The 19,675-nt window shown below is 39.1% G+C and overlaps 1 protein-coding gene across 1 annotated transcript in view; it reads left to right on the forward strand.

The window, feature by feature from the left end:
* The window catches only part of RAB27B (RAB27B, member RAS oncogene family), a 163,369-nt gene that overhangs the window by 28,160 nt on the left and 115,534 nt on the right, over window positions 1–19,675 (forward strand). The gene's annotated exons all lie outside the window — the stretch shown is intronic.

Here is a 19,675-nt window from a genome sequence, read left to right on the forward strand (position 1 = left end):
TATCACAGTGAAAATGGAAAATAATAGGTTTTATGGGGCCTGAAGCTTGTAGTATTTGGGGGGAGCGTCTTTGATTTGATCATAAATAAATTAATTATGAATACAAAATTACATATGGAAGCAAATAATTGAAGTGACAAAAACAAAATAAATTACAAATTCTGTACAAACTGAAAAATATAAGAAACACCATAAAATCTAGAAATATTTGTATTAATGAATTGTCTGATGTACTTCTGTAATACCTTATTTTTCTATGGATTTTTTGGTTACGTGTTCTTCATATGTTGAAGATTTGTAGGATCATTTTTTGTACATAGACTGGAGAGATAATTCAGTCTCTCTATTAGCATAATTGATCAGAACATGTGTTTGCAGCCTTGCATGTGTATATATGCGTGTTTAACTTACTGATTATGTAGAAAAGATTTTTTTCAGTTTCACACCATTTTTGGTAGCATCATATACATTTATAGAATTGTAGACAAATTTGGTAAACCTCTGTCAGGTTTCTCTCATATATGAGCTGTAGGTTTTTAAAACATTTCAGGTTTTCTTATGCAGTGTCTAATCTTAAGTGCTATTTAAGTTGATGATGCTTATTTACCAGCCTGTCATCACTGTCCTTGTTGTAATGATGTATTTTACATTTTGTGTTATTCTTGTCTTCCATATTTTGTGGGAAATCAGCAAGAACTTTTTTTTTTTTTTTTTTTGTGGTCTCTCCCATTGCGGAGCACAGGCTCCGGACACGCAGGCTCAGCGGCCATGGCTCACGGGCCCAGCCGCTCCGTGGCATGTGGGATCCTCCCAGACCGGGGCATGAACCCGTGTCCCCTGCATCGGCAGGCGGACTCTCAACCACTGCGCCACCAGGGAAGCCCAGCCAGAAATTTAAATCCTTTTCCAGTGTCCATAGATTCACTCCTCTTCATTAATTAAATTATCAAACTATGAAAGAGTGTTGATTCATTACTTTTCTTTAAAATATATTTCCTCCTCTTAATAAATTGTTGCTTTTGGAAGATAATTTTTATCTGATGTTTTTGTTATAATCCTCTAGATACCAGATAGATTTCATTAACTTTCAGTTAATTTTTTATCTGAATTTTCTCTCAAATCTTTAATGAATGATGTTAAAGAGATAAAAGCAGCTACTTTTCATGTATGTTAAATCAGGAGTTTGTAAATACTCAGACTGTCTAAATTGTTAAAATGGAGATTTTCAACTCAACATTCCCTTAGCCAAGTCCCCAAAATACTCATGGCCACTGATATATGTCTGATGTGAGAGGAAATGTGACAGAGGAAAAGTCAGAATGGAAATGGACAGTGTTCTTATCCAATGTAGTTAAAATACCTTATTTTTGTAAATTTAGCAAAAAATATATGACCTTTTGATTACCCCATGCAAGTAAGGGGATCTGAAATTTATGCTTCATTGGCTTTATGGCAAATCTTTTTATGGATGACCCCTAACATTTATGGATGACCCCTAACATATGCATGTATAATTTGTCTGCATATAAAAGTATAAAATACGACCCAGTCATTCACAATATAATCTGCATGACACTAGGTCTTGCACAAAAAGATCATAATTTTCAGTTAAGAAAGATGTGATCCAAAAGTTTTTTTGCAAGCAACATCTGTATTAGTATTTGTAAATTTCCTCGACCTAGGAAATGGGGGAAAACAGTAACATACTTGAAAACCAGTGAAATAAAAGTTATATACACCACACACATGTACTCACAGAATGACACAGACTGCTTGCAAATACTAACAGTGTGACCTGCTTTGAGATCTGATGAAACACCAGCCAACCATAATTTGATGTCTCTAAACCCCGAATTCAGTATTTCCCTAAATCTTGCCAGTCATGCTCGCCATATTATACCAGGAAGGTCCGCTCTAATTTAAATAACGAGTCAGAAAGAACGTATGATTCTTCCTTAAGCTCTGTTGCTGGTAAATAGTGATCCAGATTATACCTTAGCAGAGCAGAATCTCAATAAACGTGCTGATTTTAAGTGAATTATTACTTTAGTCAGGTGCTATTACCTATTTTTTTTTTTTTAAGAAGATGTTGGGGTAGGAGTTTAGTAATTTATTTATTTTTGCTGTGTTGGGTCTTCGTTTCTGTGCGAGGGCTTTCTCTAGTTGCGGCGAGCGGGGGCCACTCTTCATCGCGGTGCGCGGGCCTCTGACTATCGCGGCCTCTCTTGTTGCGGAGCACAGGCTCCAGACGCGCAGGCTCAGTAGTTGTGGCTCACGGGCCTAGTTGATCCGTAGCATGTGGGATCCTTCCAGACCAGGGCTCGAACCCGTGTCCCCTGCATTAGCAGGCAGATTCTCAACCACTGCGCCACCAGGGAAGCCCTATTACCTATTTTTAAGTGCAGCTAGTGTCTTACTGTTTAGGAATCTGACTCTTAGAATCTTAGTTTGTCCAAAGCTTGTATATATAAACTTGACCCCTACCACTAAACTCTCAAGAGTTCTGGCCTGGCTCTTTCTGCACATCTTCTAACTGAATAGCATTGTTTCACGTTATGTGAAATCAATAGCAGTGGTTACTAATATCATGTAAAATGCAAAGCACATCCGAACCAAGAATTGATTTTTTTCATAATATTCAGTAATTAAGAGCTGTATTTACTGTACCTGCCAGAAATAAAGTCAGATTTTGTGTTAACTCAAATTGTTCCCCCAGTAAATGCAAAGGTTCTGAATTTTTACATGTAGGCCACTTGTTTGAATAATTGGATCCAAAACGTAATTTGGTTTCTAAAAGCTCCAATAATTAGTTTAATGTGTCAAACATGTATGATCCTTTAAAATTTTTCTCTCTTTTTTTTTTTTTTTTTGCGGTACGCGGGCCTCTCACTGTTGTGGCCTCTCCCATTGCGGAGCACAGGCTCCGGACGCGGAGGCACAGCGACCATGGCTCATGGGCCCAGCCTCTCCGCGGCATGCGGGATCTTCCCGGACCGGGGCACGAACCCGTGTCCCCTGCATCGACAGGTGGACTCTCAACCACTGCGCCACCAGGAAAGCCCTTCTCTTTATTTTTGATTTGTATCTTTCCCTAACTTACCAAGTAGGCTTCCTTGAAAGCTCTTTTTAAAGTATTCATTTGTATTATTTAACAGATTCTCCTACCACCACCACCCACAACCACCAAACAAAGAAATACCAACACAGTCTTCTTCAGAAAGGATAGCATACTGTAGGAAACCAGATAATCAAGAATTGTAGTTTTCTGTCACTAATCTTGACATTCCTTTAGAGCTGGGAGAATTCCTTTGTGAAATGGGTTGTGATTCAGTGAGTGTGGTATCTTTTCTTTATCTGGGGAATTAGAAGGGTCTTTCATTGGGGGAAAAAAAACTATTTTTGAAGAATCTGATGAATGCTAGGTATAAGATTAATGCTGTGTTTTGTAGCCTAGGTTTTTTCCTGTGTTTTCCAGGCAATTCTTTGTCCTCTATTAGTTAATAACCAAGTGTTCTTAAAGCAGTTTCTAGTTGGAGGCATGACAATTAAGATTGTTAATTCCCTGGCTATTTGATTGAGAAACTACCTTCACTGTAATTTACAGAACAGGTACAATATGTGGTAATTTCTCATTGATTCTATTCAATTTACCAAATACTCATGAAAGCCATTATGTGTACAGTACTGTGTTAGTAACTGCAGGTGATATGAAAATAGAACAGATAGAGGTTTTACCTTTGAGAAACTGACAATGCAATGAAGAAAATTAAACAAGCATCCAAATAAATATAGTACAAAATTCAATAATAGGAATACCTAAAATGTGTTATAAACAAAGTATTAAGAGTTAGAGAGGGGAAGATATATCAGATTTGGGAGGAATTAGGAAAGACTTCATGAATTGAGGACCATCTGAGATGGGTCTCAAAGGTTGGGGATGGAGTGATCAGTAGACCAAGGTGCCTCTGTCCAGCTTGCAAGCGACCAGAAACAAACAAAAACAGAGGAAGAGGTTGGAGCCAAGAGATCCTGCTGGATTCTAACATTAATCTTTGCCCTCAGTCCACTCCCTGTCCCTCTAGATGAACGAAGATGTTGGACTCCTGATTCCAGTGTGCTCTGTAGTGCGTTGAAGTAGGAACAGACATCAGTGTGGCAAATAGGAGTTAATGAGTGGTCACTAATTAGCTTTGTGTAACTAACCTGTTCAGGACTTGATACCTCCTTTTAAAATGAGTTTGAGGGAGTCAGGAGACTTCAAAATTCTCTCTGGAGAATTATACAATTAAACAGAAACCCAGCACCAACTTCTATTATCATATTCTTACCAGAGGTAACAGTATGTTTCCTTTTCATTTTTTTAAATTGTGAGTATGCTATTCCATCTATAACACTGATTTTTACACACAGCAGTTGGTCAATAAGTACATATTGAATCACCACTAGCGTCAGGAAATGTGGCAAGTCACTAAGTGGCGCCGAGTGTAGATGTGCTGCTTTGCAAGATGCTGTATGTTCAGAGGGGTGTAAATACAAAGATAACTAGGAATCCTGGGTAAAACAGAATACATATCAAAAAAGTGGTAGAGAAAATGTGTTATTCATTTATTAAATAAACATTTAATTAGCTACATCTCTGTTCAGGGTGACCGCCAGGACACCTAGAGACAATCTTGACTAACTCAGATATAAACCGAACTCATAATCACCCAAGCATATATTTCAGGCATGATAAGTGCTATAAAAAATGTAAGATGCAATGAGCACAAAAAAAGCAGGGTACCTGATCTCGTATGATGGATTGGAAAAGTATTTTCGAGGATGGGATGCTTGAGCTTAGATCTAAAGGATGAAGAGAGTGAAGCTGGGAAAGAGAATTATTATTTCAGGTCAGATGAGGTAGGTGGGAACGTGCACACAGAAGATCGGGCCAAGAGTGAGTAACTTGTGTAGCAGGTGAAGATGGGGCTGTAGCTTAGAGAGAGAACCTGGAATTTTACTCTATGTGAAATGGAAAGCTATCCAAAGGATTTTAAGCAATAAATCACATAAGTTAACTTAACATTTTGAAAATATCATTTTGGCTGCAATGTGGAAAATAGACTAGATGAATTAGTCAGGAGGCAATTGCATTAGTCCAGGCAAGAGATGATGACTTAAACTTGTTGCAGGGTTGCCTCAAACTTTCAATTTATGAAAAACGCAGTATCTGGGAAGAGCAATAACACAGGTATGCTTGAATGTGGAATCTAAAGCCAAAACAAATGAACAAGCAAAACAAAACAAAACAAAAATCACAGATACAGAGGACAGAATGGTGGTTTTTTCCAGAGGGGAGGGGGCTTCAGGATGGGTAAAATGCGTGAAAGTTGCCAAGAGAATAAATGTTAAACATTCTCATCACACATATTAAAAAAATAAAATTGTAACTTTGTACTGTGACTGGATGGTAACTAGACTTATTGTGGTGGTCATTTCACAGTGTATACAAGTATTGAATCATTATGTTGTACACCTGAAACTAATATGACCTTATATGTCAATTATACCTCAATATATTTTAAAAAAGCCTTAAAGATGTTTCTAACTAGTTACTTGCAAATTGCTTTCAGCTCAGTATTTTTTCAGTGAAAGGAAGTGATACCCATACTGTAATGAATGTAGTGAAATGCTTAGCAATAATTTTAATAGAACTGTTTCTAACTAAGAAAAAAAAAAAGAAAGAAAACCTGGAGAATTCTGAGTGAGAGAGATGGTATCCTCTTCAGGCAGGACAGGCAGAACCTGAAGGCGATCACGAGGACGCCACGTTTAGAGGAGATGGCTTTAACTGGAGCCCTGACTCTCTGATGGAAGGAGGAGAAAGTATGAGAGTTAGACTGAATACCAATCGTAGAAAATGGAAGAATGTTCCTTAGATAATACATAACAAAGAGACCATTGTCGAATCAATGGGAAAGGCCCATGGACAGGCAATTGTTAAATAAGGGGCATACTTGGTCTCTATTTTGTACTGAATATCAAGAAATGTGCTTGAGGACCTGACATGACAATGGGGATAATTTACAGTATTTCATTTCCTTCATTCTCCCTGCATGTCCTGTCCCCCTGAGGTTATAACTTGGGAAGTGAATCAAGATTTCAGCTGAAACTGTTACCAAAGCACTCAGAAGTTCATATTGATTCTCATTATTATTTTTCCGGCTGAGCTGAACTTCTGAGGTTCTTTAAGATGCAGGTCTTGACTTTCTTCCCAGATGGATGAGATCAGTTTCCTTCCCTAAAGAGCAATATTTCCATTCAAATAGATTCAGTGAATCAGAATATAGAGTTGTTTTTGTTGTAGGGTTTGCATAAGAAATGTAGTACATTTATCCATCCCTGTCATGTGAATGTATTTTCCTCCCTCAGAACAATTTATTTATCTTTAAAGTTTTGCTCTGTTTGAATTGCAACAAAATGCATTACATCATAGACATACTTAATAAGAAACACCGAATATTAAAACTGGAAAAGGGACCCAGTGTCCCCTGCCTACATACAACTGTTTGTAAACCATCATTCAGGTTTATCCCTTATTCACAGCAGACTCAATCAGGCAATAACAGCTACTGGGCTGCCACATAACTTTTTCTTTTCCTAATACCAATGCTTCTCTTATTTACAAAGCAGTGAAGAAGAAAAACCCAATAAGTCCAAAACCCTATGTGTCAATAAATCCTACTGGCTTAATTAAAAATAGATCTAATAGGACCACTTCTCACCACATGTCTACTGTTACCAGCTCAAGCCACATGATCCCACAGATGGATTAATGACATCTGAATTCTTTCCTAACTGCCCTGGATGCTTCACCCTTGCTCCCTGTGGTGGACTGAATAGTGCTTCCACCCCTACCAGCCCGAGATTCATGCCCGCCCAGAACCTTAGAATGTGGTCTTATTTGGAATAAGGTCTTTGCAGATGTAATTAAGGTAGCGATCTAGATGAGACCCTACTGGATTAGGGTGGGTCCTAAATCCAATGAGAGTGCTCTTGTAAGCGACGGAAAAGAAGACGCAGAAACACAGAAAGGAAGGAAATGTGAAGATGGAGGTAGATATTGAAACAACGCATTTACAAGCCAAGGAGTGCCAAGGATCGCCAGCCACCACCAGAAGCTAGGAGAGAGGCATAAGACGGTTTCTCCCTCAAAGTCTCCAAAAGGAACCTACCACGCCAACACCTTGATTTTGGACTTGTGATAAATTTCTGTTGTTCTAAGCCACCCAGTTGGTGATAATTGATTATGGCTGCCCTAGAAAACAAATCACTCCCTTCCAGTCTAACTTTATATCCTTCTACTCTCCTCTTGCACACTCTGTTTCAGCCACAGTGGCCTCTTTGCTACTCAAACCACCAAAATATACTCCTGTTTTGAGCCTTTACACTTGCTATTCCCTCTCTTGGGAATAGTCTTCACCCAGATATGTGCTTGACTTGCCCAGTCAACTTCTTAGATGCTTTGTGCAAAGATTACTTCTTCCTTGAGGTCTTCCCTGATCATTTTACTTAAAATTGCACGCCTCCTTCCTCTCCCCACCCACTCCTTCTCCCTGCTTTCTTACTCTTTCTAGCATGTATCACTCTGTGGCGAATATTTTACTCCTTTATTTGCATATTGTGTGGCTGCTTCCTCTAGTCTGGAGGCTGTGTGGGTGCGGATCTCTACTGTTTCTATCACACTCGTGTCCCCGACACCTGTAACAGTATGTGTCATAGCGTACCCAGGCAGAGAGGAAGAAATGCTTAAACTAAAGAAGGTTACTTTACTTCTTCCAGCAGAAAATTGGCACTTGCCATCTGCCTCTGCAAGGATGAGGTCACTAGCCACTGCAGCCACTGACCCTCAACACACCCTGAAAGGAGTTCAGGGTGGAGATCAGGGGTGAAGCACTCTGTGCTCTGGGAAAAACTGGCAGAACAAGCCTTTAGATAGATATTTTCAAGATAAGATTTTATGAGCCCAATTCTTGCATCTTATATCTAGAAAAGCACTAAAATCATTAACAGTGACATCTGCTCCTCGTGACTAGCAGCCAGCCTCTGCCAAAATGTGTGCTTGACTGCACGTCCCCCCTTCACTAAAGTCACATATATACTGCGCCTCCCCCTGCCTCTCCGGAGCAGTTTCTCAGAGCTATCTGAAATGCTGTCTCCTGGGCTATAGTCCTCATTTTGCCCCCAATAAAAATTAACGCACAGCTCTCACACTGTGCATTTTTTTTTCAGTTGTCAGTCGACACTTCACATTTATTTTTCTAATTAGTTAACTCATCCATCCATCAAATATTTGTTGAGTCTCTAAGCTCAATGATTTGATGAATACTTTGATCCATAAGACTTGGTCCTTGCCCTCAGGAAACTTAAAACTTAAAAGGGTAAATTATATATACAAAAAAAGTAAGTCAGGGTAATGGAAAGTCTCTGAAGTGAGAGTACCATGGTTCATATACTGCATCTGACATTATTTTGAGCATTTAAAATATTAACTTCCTAGTTTTGTAGATCATGCTTTTTGAAAAGTCACAATACAGACCAGTGAGTGACACAAAAACACAAAGTCCTTTGAAAAGCACAAAGTGCTAAAGAGCCCAGGAAGGGAGAGTTCATTTCAGGCAAAGGCATTCAGGGAAGGCATCCTGGGGGAGAAGGTATTTGAGCAAAGCTATGAAGGTTGGCATGATTTTGGTTGGTAGAGATGATCAGAATGTACTCCAAGGATAGCAAATAATACTACAGTATACTGTATGTTAATACATCTGGCAAATGTGCAGCATCTCCAGCTTTAGTGGGAGAGATGCCCGGGAAGTTAGGTGATAGACTGAAGTATCCTCTACATGATTTGATTCCTCTACTTCTGTTTGATAGAGAAAGAAGCAGGGATAGGAGGAGTCTCTGTCATTCAAATACATTTGAAAAAAAAGTTATGACTCAGGCTTTCCCCCTGAAACTCCTATGCCTCATTTGTTTCTTTTCTCTTGGCCCCATCCCCTTTAAGTACTAACGTCCCATACTCAATCCAGGACTGCAGCAGGAGTCTGGTCCTAGTAGGAACTGGCAAATTGGATGAATGAGAGGTATTAATTGAACCTGTTTTACATTCTTGGTTTACCTGAAAAGGACCAGTATTGAGAAGGGAAAAGTTTCAAAGTTCTCACTCCCTAGTTTGGGCATTTGTCACCTCTAATCAAGCCATCTGTCTTTGGCAGCCTTGACATCTTAAATGTTGAACATTCTTCTTCAGTCAATCATGTGCTGTCTCGCATGTAGTAGGTACTCATGAAACAGTAGTTAACCTTGATTTATATTTAACTTGGCTTGTTTATTGATTGCTCTCTCTTCCTCTCAGCCTTCCCTAGATGTAAGTCCTTGATCTACATTCATCATCGAGGTCACAGAACTGAGCACATACCAGGTACCTCATTAAAGCTCATCTAACTGAACTCAGTTCTCTTGGAATAAATACAGTGTCCCTACTCCAACTTTCATATCTGTGTGGGTAAACTTCAAGTCTGTATCTCTGACCAGGCATTTTCTTATAATCTTATACCTCCTGAAATGTAATATTGTAAAAGAATGTTGAATATAACATCATGAGATTGGGATTAAAATTTTGGCTATACTCCCTGCTGAGTATGTGTGTTTAGAGAAAAACCCGATATTTCTGCTATACAAATTTCTTACCTGAAAAGTAGAGGTGATAGTGATCATATCTATATTTCATTTGGAAAATGAGCTAAGATGGGTGAGTGTGCTTCGCAAGTGGTTGTGCTTTGCTCAGTCACCATTATGGTGATGGAACATCTCTCCGAGGGTATTTGCCATCATATCCTCAACACTCTGTTAATGACACTACCACTCTCTTAGGTTAAAAGTTGATTCCTATCTTTTTTTACCGTACCTTTTCTTTGTTTTCTTTATTGAGTTGCTCTGCAGGTGTATTGATTCTTTCTTCAAAATGCATTTCAGACTTGTGCACTCCAGGGTAGGTTTGTCCTAAACTCCTAGCTTTGTCTTCTAACTGATGGTTACTCTTTGTGGTATCTCACAACCCCAGCCCACCTCAAACATCACCAACCAGATTTATTTTCAAAAAACCCTGCTGGGTCATCTTACTTTCCAGTCAGAAATCCTCCAGCTGTTCTCCATTGTACATCTTTTATTCATTCATTTGTTCTTTTCAATGCCTATTTTTCATGCCCAGGCTATGTAGAAGGTGCTAAGGATGAAGAAGAAAAGACCCACAACTTCAGGAAGACTCTTGAATTCTCATTAGAATAAAGACATTTAAATTCTGCATGTACCCTGCCCCTCCGATCATAATTTCCTTTACCCTCAAGCTCAATGCTCAACCCTAACCCCACTCCAAGCAACCTAGATTCTTCACTTTTCCGTGACTAAAACGTTGCAGTGAATCTGATTTCAAGATACTGTTCATGCTGCTGTACAACCCAGAATGCCCTTCATTTGTTAAGCAAATATGTATCGATCAAGGCACTTTGTGCAAGGCAAAATCCTGTCTGCATATACTTGTGGGTCTAATTTAGAATGTACTTTGTCCCAGTTGAGCTCAAGTCGAAAATTCTAATGGCTTCATCTGTGCCTTATGGGGATACTGGATACTGAATTATTCACTGCCTTATGATTTTGCTTACTTGTGTGTTTGTCGAGATTATAAACTCAAGAGGTCTAGAGTCTTGTTAACTTCCTACATTTCCTTCTCCCTCCCCTTTCCCTCTCCCCACCCCCACCATACGATGAGCTGCCTACAGAAAACATTCTGCAAATACTTTTTAATTAAATGAAGTATTGAAGGAGGAGATACTGGGCCACACCCCACTGCTCACTGTGATAAAGCAACTTACTAATGTGTGTTCTGTAGAAGGTTAGTTCTGTCAGAAAATGGTATTAGGTGCACACACACACACACACACACACAAAGACTTCCATATTCAAATATGTTTGAGAAATAATGGGTTAAATAAAGCTAAACTAGTTTATTTATAGCAGGACTCCTCAGAGCTTTTAATATGCAGATAAACATTGACTTCTTCCAGCAGGAACTATAGTTTCTCAAATTTATTTAACGACAAAACACAAATGTTTTTGTTGTGGCACATTTTTAGTGTTAGTGCACAACAGTCCCACCTCTGGAATTGCCAGTTTTAGACTCGGTAAACCCACTAGTTCCTCGAGTTTAGTTCCAGATTTGTAATTGTTGCAGGCAGTAACACATGGCTTTATTCCATTTCACCATTTGATCATCTTCATGGTAAACCGTCCAGAGATTAGCAAAAGCAGCAAATAATACAAACAAATATAAAGCAAAGCAACATTGGAACATTAAAAATGGGGTCAATATAGGAGAACGAAAGGGCACTGAGGACCCTATAAATTTAGCTTATGGAGGTTGCATAACAGGTAGAGTAAAAGCCGGGGCAGACTTATGCAGTGAGCATCAGACTAGGATTCAGGAGAACTGGGTTCCGTTCCTGCCTTTGCCCTCAATTGCCCTAGGATTTGACCAGGTAATTTAATGTGTCCAGTCGTCAGCTTTTTCCATTTATAAAGTGAAGGGGTTAGGGTAAATGAGTGCTAAAATATATTTTGGGTGTACTGAGGTTCTTTTCATTTTAGTTGTGTCTTACCTCTCCATACAAATCCATGAAATATGCCTCAGGACATGGACGTAGTGCATGAAATGCTAGAAGTCTCTGATAAGGGATGTGCAGGTGACTGGCTTTTGTTTCATATCCCCTCCAGTAGTTTGTGTGCTGGTTCCCCAGAGATAATAAACTCAGCTTGTTGGTTCTGAAATGTCATTTCAGTTACTCATTCTAAAGTGAAGAAGCGATGCCTGCCTAGGGAGTTTTTAATGTGAATCAAGGAGCTAAATCATCACTACTGCATCGTAATGTGACTTTGCTAATGGCTTCTTTAGAAGGTTGCTGCTGGTCTGCTTTTGGCTCTTCCTTTAATTGTGCCAAATGACAAGAATGTAGGCATTTGGCCACAGCTGACGAGGAACTTTTGATGACTATCCAATTCACTTAATTTGTGAATGAATACAAATTTGGACTGTAGACTCGAACAGGGAAGGTGGGAAACTTTATCACAAAGGTTTTCCTTTCTTTTATCTAAGACCTTTAACATACTACCTAAAGGAAATGAAGCACTAAACTACTTTCTCCATTTTCCCGTTTGCTCTAATACTCCCCAAGCAGGTTTTCACATGGGTAAATAATCTGGAAGGGCAAATAACTCTACACACAACCAAGCTTTACCCAGTGGCTCACACTGACGTGCGGTAGGCAGTACTGACTTTTCAGGAGTCGCCCAGCTGTTCTAACTAAGTGGTTAGAGGTCACAGGACAGTGCTCTGGTGAGATAATGGCTGTGAGGGCATTTGACTGCAATAGCTATTTTAACTCCCTGTATTTTCGAGAGAACCACCAGTAGATGGTGACTGATTAATGGTCTTTCTTTAAAACAAGATACAGCTAAAAATAATCTAGGTAGGAACAGTTTGTATCAAGGTGTTCACAAACACAATGAGGCAATCATTTTCGTTTTAGTTTAGATAATGACACTGAATACTATGAAGTCAGCGAATGTTGTTTATCTTCCATTTTTATCTTGTTTAACGTACACTCATTTCATTCCATCTGGTCAGTCCTCAACCAGCTGAAGTCAGTTGGTTCTATTGCCTGTTTCCCACAATTCACCAAAGAGCACACAAAGTCCCCACAAGTGCCACCCTCTGCACCTTGAATGTTGCTACTGTTGTATGATTGAGCTTTTACCTACTGTGTGGACACAGCAAGCTCAGCCTTATCTCCACTAAAGTGATCAGGTTGTAAGGGAATGGTTTGCTCCATAAAAGTAACCTGGAATCATTTCAGGGAATGCCTGTATTGAGGAAGCTAGTGAGAAGAACAAAAGATGAGCAGGGACATATGATAGATAAGAGACCATCCTTTCTTCCAAGAATTCCAGGCCAATAAAGGCATGGAGAAGAAAGACAGGCAAGGAACAATCACAGCACTGCCTGGTAGGAGCCATTGCAGAGTAAAGACAAGGAAGGTGTGTAGGAACTGGATGGATACGCTGGAGGAGGTGAAACTTGAACTCCCATTGAGGGATGAGTAGAAATTCAGCAGGTAGTTAAAGAGGAAATCATTATAATGGTAAATCCGAAGAAAAGGTAGGATGAGAGAGTGGAGCATGTTCTAGGAATGGAAAAATGTGCCCTATGGATAAAGCACGAAGGTGTTTGTGAAAATGGAGAGCTGTGATGATGGAATAACAGGCGATGGTCAGATGGTGAAGAGCCTTGAAGGGCAAACAATCTTTAAATTAAAAACGTTATTGCCTAAAGCTAATAAAGAGCCATGGCGAAATTTTAAATTCTCTTTCCTTCACTCCAAGTATATATTCTTTTCATATAGACTAAAAGTGAACACATACAGGCTTTCTGCATTGGATTTCACCTTAGCCTCTTGTCTTCTGTATTCTCATCAGCAAACTACCCACTTGGGATAATCGATGTTAACACTCTGATTTAACCTTCATGCTTTCTCACGGTCTGTCTAATCATATACAAATATGTAAAAGCACACACAGATGGAGTTATCATTGTTTAATAAGAATTTACTCATACGGTCTATACTTTTCTGCATCTTGGTTTTCTCACTTAATGCCTCTTTGGAACTCCTCCAAGTTAACTTACATTTTCGAGGCTTCGTAAAATGTGAATGTATCATATTCTCCATGTTTATTTAATAATCCACCTATTCATCTGTTGATATGCTTTTTCTTTGCCTCCAGTTTATATATACACATACACATTACACATATATTCTTACAAACTGGTGTTTCTGTTTCTAGGGTAAACACTTAATTTTAATAACTTGCCAGATTATATTCTCAGGAGGCTATAACGACATACATTTCTGCCAGCAGCATGTGAGAATACCTTTTATTACAGAACCTCGTTAGCACTGGATGATATAATTCTTTTTTGTTTTGGATGGTCCATTGTGTATGAAATTATTACATTATGCCACCTCATTAGAGCACCTTTTCTTATATTTCTTCACCAGTAGGATTTGATCTTTGGGGAATAGCTTTCTATTCTTTGCCCAGTTTTGTTGTTTTATTTTTTTTTTCTTGTTAAGTTTTTGAGGGCTCTTTATCTATGCTCTGAGATAGTAATACATATTCAAAGTTTATTTTGTCTAGTGAGTTTTTTTTTTTTTTTTTTTTTGCGGTACGCGGGCCTCTCACTGTTGTGGCCTCTCCGGTTGCGGAGCACAGGCTCCGGACACTTAGGCTCAGTGGCCATGGCTCATGGGCCCAGCCGCTCCGTGGCATGTGGGATCTTCCCGGACCGGGGCACGAACCCATGTCCCCTGTGTCGGCAGGCGGACTCTCAACTGCTGCGCCACCAGGGAAGCCCCGTGAGTTTTAATAATAGTATATTTTGCCATACAAAAGGTTTAATTTTTATATGGTATCTTTTCATTTCTAACATTGGGGTTTCTGGTTGTGGTTAAGAGGATCTTCCTTTCTCCTACATTGCACATGTATTTGCTGAGATATTCTTTCATGATTTTGTGGTTTTATTTGTTACAATTAATTACCTAATTCATGTGACATTTATTTTTGTATATAATGTACGTCAGGGGTCCAATTTCTTTTCCTTCTAATTAAGTACCCTACTATTTATTAAGTAAACGACCTTTTCCCCCACTGCATTGAAATACTACCTTTATCATGTGTTAAATTCTTCTGTATTCTGGAATCTATTTCTGCATTCTCAATTCTGTTTCATTGATCTATTTCTCCATTCCTATACCAATACTATGTGTTTGAAGAGCAGCCTTATAGTACTTTCTATTATCTGTAGAGAGGGCAAGGCTTATCCCTTCCTTAACATTCTTTTTCAAAATTTTCTCCTTCTCTTATTATTCCATATAAATGTTAGCATCATTTGATCCAATTCAAAAAAATCTTGTTTGGGCTCTAATTAGAATCGAATTAAATTTATACATTAATTTGGGGAGCAAAGGCGTTATAGTTTTCCTCATTTACGTTCTGTCCCTTTTTTGTTAAAATGGCTAGGCATGACCAGATGTGTATTTTAAAGGTTCAGTGCAGCATCAGAATGGAGGAAGGATTAGACTGCAGTAAGACAGCACAAGGAAGATCATTATGTGGATATTGTCACCATCCAAAAGATGCTGAGTCCAGGCTAAGGCAGTGACAGTCAGGTGAGCCAAGAGGGGACTGAAAAGAGAGTTATTTTGCAGGTAAAGATCAACATAAATTTTTAATGGAACCGATTCAGAAGTTGAAGGAGATGTAGGAGTATTTAATGACCTAGGATCTTGGCTGGATTGTGATTGGATTCACGTGTGTGCCATTTATAAAAAGGCATCAGAATAAGATCAACATTTCCAAGAGTAGAGAGACAGTGAGCTCAATATTGGGTGTATTTCATTTTAAAGTGCCTAGAAATAGATAAGAATTTGGAGTTGAAGTGAGAGATCTGGGTTAGAACTATAAAGGGACTATCATAGGGTGAAGGTTATAGTTGAGGTGCGTGTGTGTGTGTGTGGGGTGTGTGTGTGTGTGTGGTGTGTGTGTGTGTGTGTGTGTGTGTGTGTGTGTGTGTGTGTGTGTGTGTGTGTGTGTGTGTGTGTGTGTGTGTGTGTGTAGAGGATGAGATTGCCCAAAAAGACCATGCAAAATAAGAAGATAAAAGTTCATTAAAGGAACTCTTCCACTCTCTCTTTAAAACATCACATCTGATTCATGTTTGGCAAAGTGACAAAGGATATTTCTACTTGTAAAGAAGCCAGACTGAGGATAAATCTTCACTCAGTTTTCCTAAAATAGTTAGAAGGATGGACTAAAACCCAAGCAGCCTTGGACACTGTGATCTGAAGACTCTGGCAAGAATAAATATTTGCTTTATTTATGGTGTTGAGGAAGTCTGGTCACTAATTTAGTCAGTAAAAATCATCCGTATTACTTGATGGAGTAAAGACTTTCTCATTTGTGTGCATTTATTGACACACATGCAAACCCACAAAAACGCACTGATTTATTTAAATGTTCCTCTTCGATTTCTTCATGTTATGTTTGCTTATGGATGAGCTGCCATGTTTATTTCTAATGATGAGTTTCTTTAGAGAATGTGTCTCTTTACCTCCAGTGATAATATTATCAGTATAGTCACATAGAGGTCCTGGATGGGGACTGCTTTGTTAGATGACATTTGGCAGCTGGCTGACGAGGTTTAGCCAATTGCCATGCCAGATATTTAGTAACATAATGTATCATGGGTTGGATGCCAGTGGTTCTTGGACCATTTCCTCTCCGTGCTTACGTGCTATGGACCCAGGGGGTGACTAACAAAGTGGCACACTTTATTCATCTGTGAATAACAGCATGTGCAAATGAAGCCTGGGAATTAGAGCTCTCCTTCCTTTGCTGGAGAGAAGAGAATGCTTTGGTGGCTCATCCTTAAGTCTGCATTGGCCTCTAGGCTTGTCCTTATTGATTGTTCCCACATTTCCATGCAGCAATTTGAATCAAAATGTGAAACCTTTCATATTAAAAGTTGTATGCGTCCAAACTTCAAATAGACATATACTCTGAAAATAAGAGATGTTTTGCACTGAACTAGGACAGTTAAAATTCTTACTCTAAACCCAGTTCTCCTTTATTAATTACTGCAAAGTAATACTTAAGATATTAAGTATCTTAAGATATTATATTTTATACTCAATTTGTTGTATACTTAGTAAGAAATGCTTCTTATTCATTCACTTATTTAACAAATTTTTATTAAAGATGTACTGTGTATAGTCACTAGACTGCATGTTGTCCCATCCCATATGCTTTATTACATGTGATTCTTACTGCTTTCATTTGTTTGCTCATTTCTTCATACAACTTACCTTTGCTATCTGGAAGAATAATACCAGTTTCTTTCATAATTTAATTCCATGATCTTTTCATGCATTTTGTACTTGATGATTTATATGCAATTTCAAATCCAATGTATTTTCAGAATCTTTTAAAAAGCGGGTAGACCAGTTGTCAAGCCTGTATATCCTTCTTTCTTCACCAATCATTTTTGGTTCACTTGGCAACGATCATCTCATATTTTGTCCTGCATTTAATTGATCTGAGCAGTTATTGGCTTTGAAATTTAATTTTCTAAAACACAAAAGAAAATGAGTCAAGCAAACAGTTAGAGGGATCAATATTTCTTGCTCCTTAGGCCAGGATCCAATGTACTAATGTTTATCCTCTTTAAGGATGCTCCTGGGTGGATCTTCTAGACAGAAGCTCAGCACCAACGTCACTGGCCTGATTCTCCCCAAAGGAAACAGCCCGTGGGGCTCTACAGGGGAAAGGGAAAGGGGTATTGCCGTGGTGGTGAGCCCCAGTTCCATTTTATACAAGCGTGGCTCAATACGATGCCCTCTTCTCTCTTACTTGGCTATTATTTATTATTCCTTTCCATCAGGCTATCAGGTCAAATTGACCTTATCGTCTAAGCACTTAACTCTGCCAGACACTGTCTTAGGTGTTGCAGATACACATGAATACGGAAGTTTTCTTACACAAGAATGCACACTCTAGCAGAGGATACAGATACATAAAGCAAGATATATGCTACTTCCTAAGGCCAGAAAGTGTCAGTTATTTAACTTTTGACTAGTAGGAAATATACCTTCTATTTTTTCTAACATATTCATTTTCTTCAAATGGTAGCCAGAAAAGTCTTTAAAGAAACTGTATGAATGAATAACTAAAACACACAGTAGATGTCTCTGCCTATTATACTCTCAACTGACACTGTATACTCTCCCCCCTCAAAAAAAAGTGAGTGCTATCAGAAAGAAAGTCATAGATTATCATTCAGAAATAATTATAACACTGTAAGGTTGGTTTTCATGCTGGGAACATTTTCCTGAAAAGGTTACTGTATTAATAGATAACTTATATTGAGCATCTATTCTATGTGACCAGCTCAGAGCTAAGCAGTTTGTTTGTAATATTATCTCATTAATCCTTCCAATAACTCCACAAGGAAGGTACCATTATTACTTCATTTTACAGACAGGAAAGCAGAGACCTAGAGGGGTAAATTGGGTTCACTGACTAAGGCTATGTGGATTTTAAGGCATGGAACCAAAACTGAATGCAGGAAGTTTGGCAGACTTCTAAGTTCTAAGAGAATTTAACTACTCCAATGGTCTCACCCTCAATAATTATGTAAACTACCCATTATTCACTGCTTGCTATATTCCAGAGAGATGGCAAAGCCCTTCATAACTCTGTTGCATTCATTTCTTGTTACAACTTGGAGAAATTAAGACTATTCATTTCTATTTTCATTTTCATTTTACAGTGAAGAAACACTGTTTAATAATTGCTCCAGATCCTAAAATAGCATCTTCTTCCTGCCACTCTTTATCCTCATATCCTGCTTTATTATTTTATTTTCATAGAACTTACTTCCATCTGACAGTTTTGTATTCATTTGTATATTGTCAGTCTCCCCTCACTCCATCAAAGGCTTCTTGTGTTTTGTTCACTGCTGCATCCCCAGAGGCTAGATCTGTGTCTTAGAAACGCCATGCGCATAACAAATATCTGCTGAGAGGTTGAATGAATAAATACAAAAGGGTCTGTGTGCTTTTGGGGGGCTGTCAGTCACTGCTCTTGCATCTTGGGAGGAACTTGGCCTCTGTCCTTTCCACTGCGTCTTCAGAGGGCCTGGCTCTGTAGTGGGCAGTTCAGCTTCACCCAGGCTCAAATTAGGAGTGTGTCTGCCATTCTCCTTTTAGATGGCCCCCACCTGGAGGAGGCCGTGATCACAGTGTCAACATGAAGCAGCTTTGAAATCACGTAAAGCCCAGAAATGATGTCTGGTACATTCTCAAGCTCCCATTAGCTAAATAATGGAATGTAGCAGTTGCACTTTAGACCTTTTTCTCGAGGCTGGAACTGATGCCAATTTGACAATTCTATCCATTACACTTCCAGAGAACAGGTTGAATTTCTTGGCCTAATTTTTATCCTCTTGGCATCATATTGCCAAGGAAAACATATCTAGGGATTTGTCCGCCCAAACCTGCTGCCCCAGCCAATAATGTGGTCCTTGCAGCATCCATAAACTTTTCCCATCTTTTGCAACTGCCAAGCTTTGAATCTTAGCCTTTAGGATAACACTAGTGTATGTGGACCACATGGAGTCTGACCCCAGAATAACTGTTCTAGTGAACTGAATCTAATAGTCCTCTGAAATCTAGCCCTTGTCTATTTCATCTTCATCTCCTACCACCCCCTGATAGAACTACTTGTAATGTCCCCCATGTCAGCCATGCTGCCTGTACTCAGAGCTTTTGCTCATGCTGTCGCCTCTTCTTGAATGCCTGAATATCACCCCTCCTCTTTGTGACCCGGCCAATTTCTAGTCTTCTCCAGCTTTCTCCCTGATACCTCCACCACTCATATGAGTGTATGATCGGCCTTGGTGCCATCACTCACCATCATATACATATTGAGCATCCAGGTGCCTTGCAGTGTGTGCCAGATTCTGAGAAGCATC

The sequence above is a fragment of the Globicephala melas genome, chromosome 13 (assembly GCF_963455315.2).
Source record: "Globicephala melas chromosome 13, mGloMel1.2, whole genome shotgun sequence".
NCBI lineage: Eukaryota > Metazoa > Chordata > Mammalia > Artiodactyla > Delphinidae > Globicephala > Globicephala melas.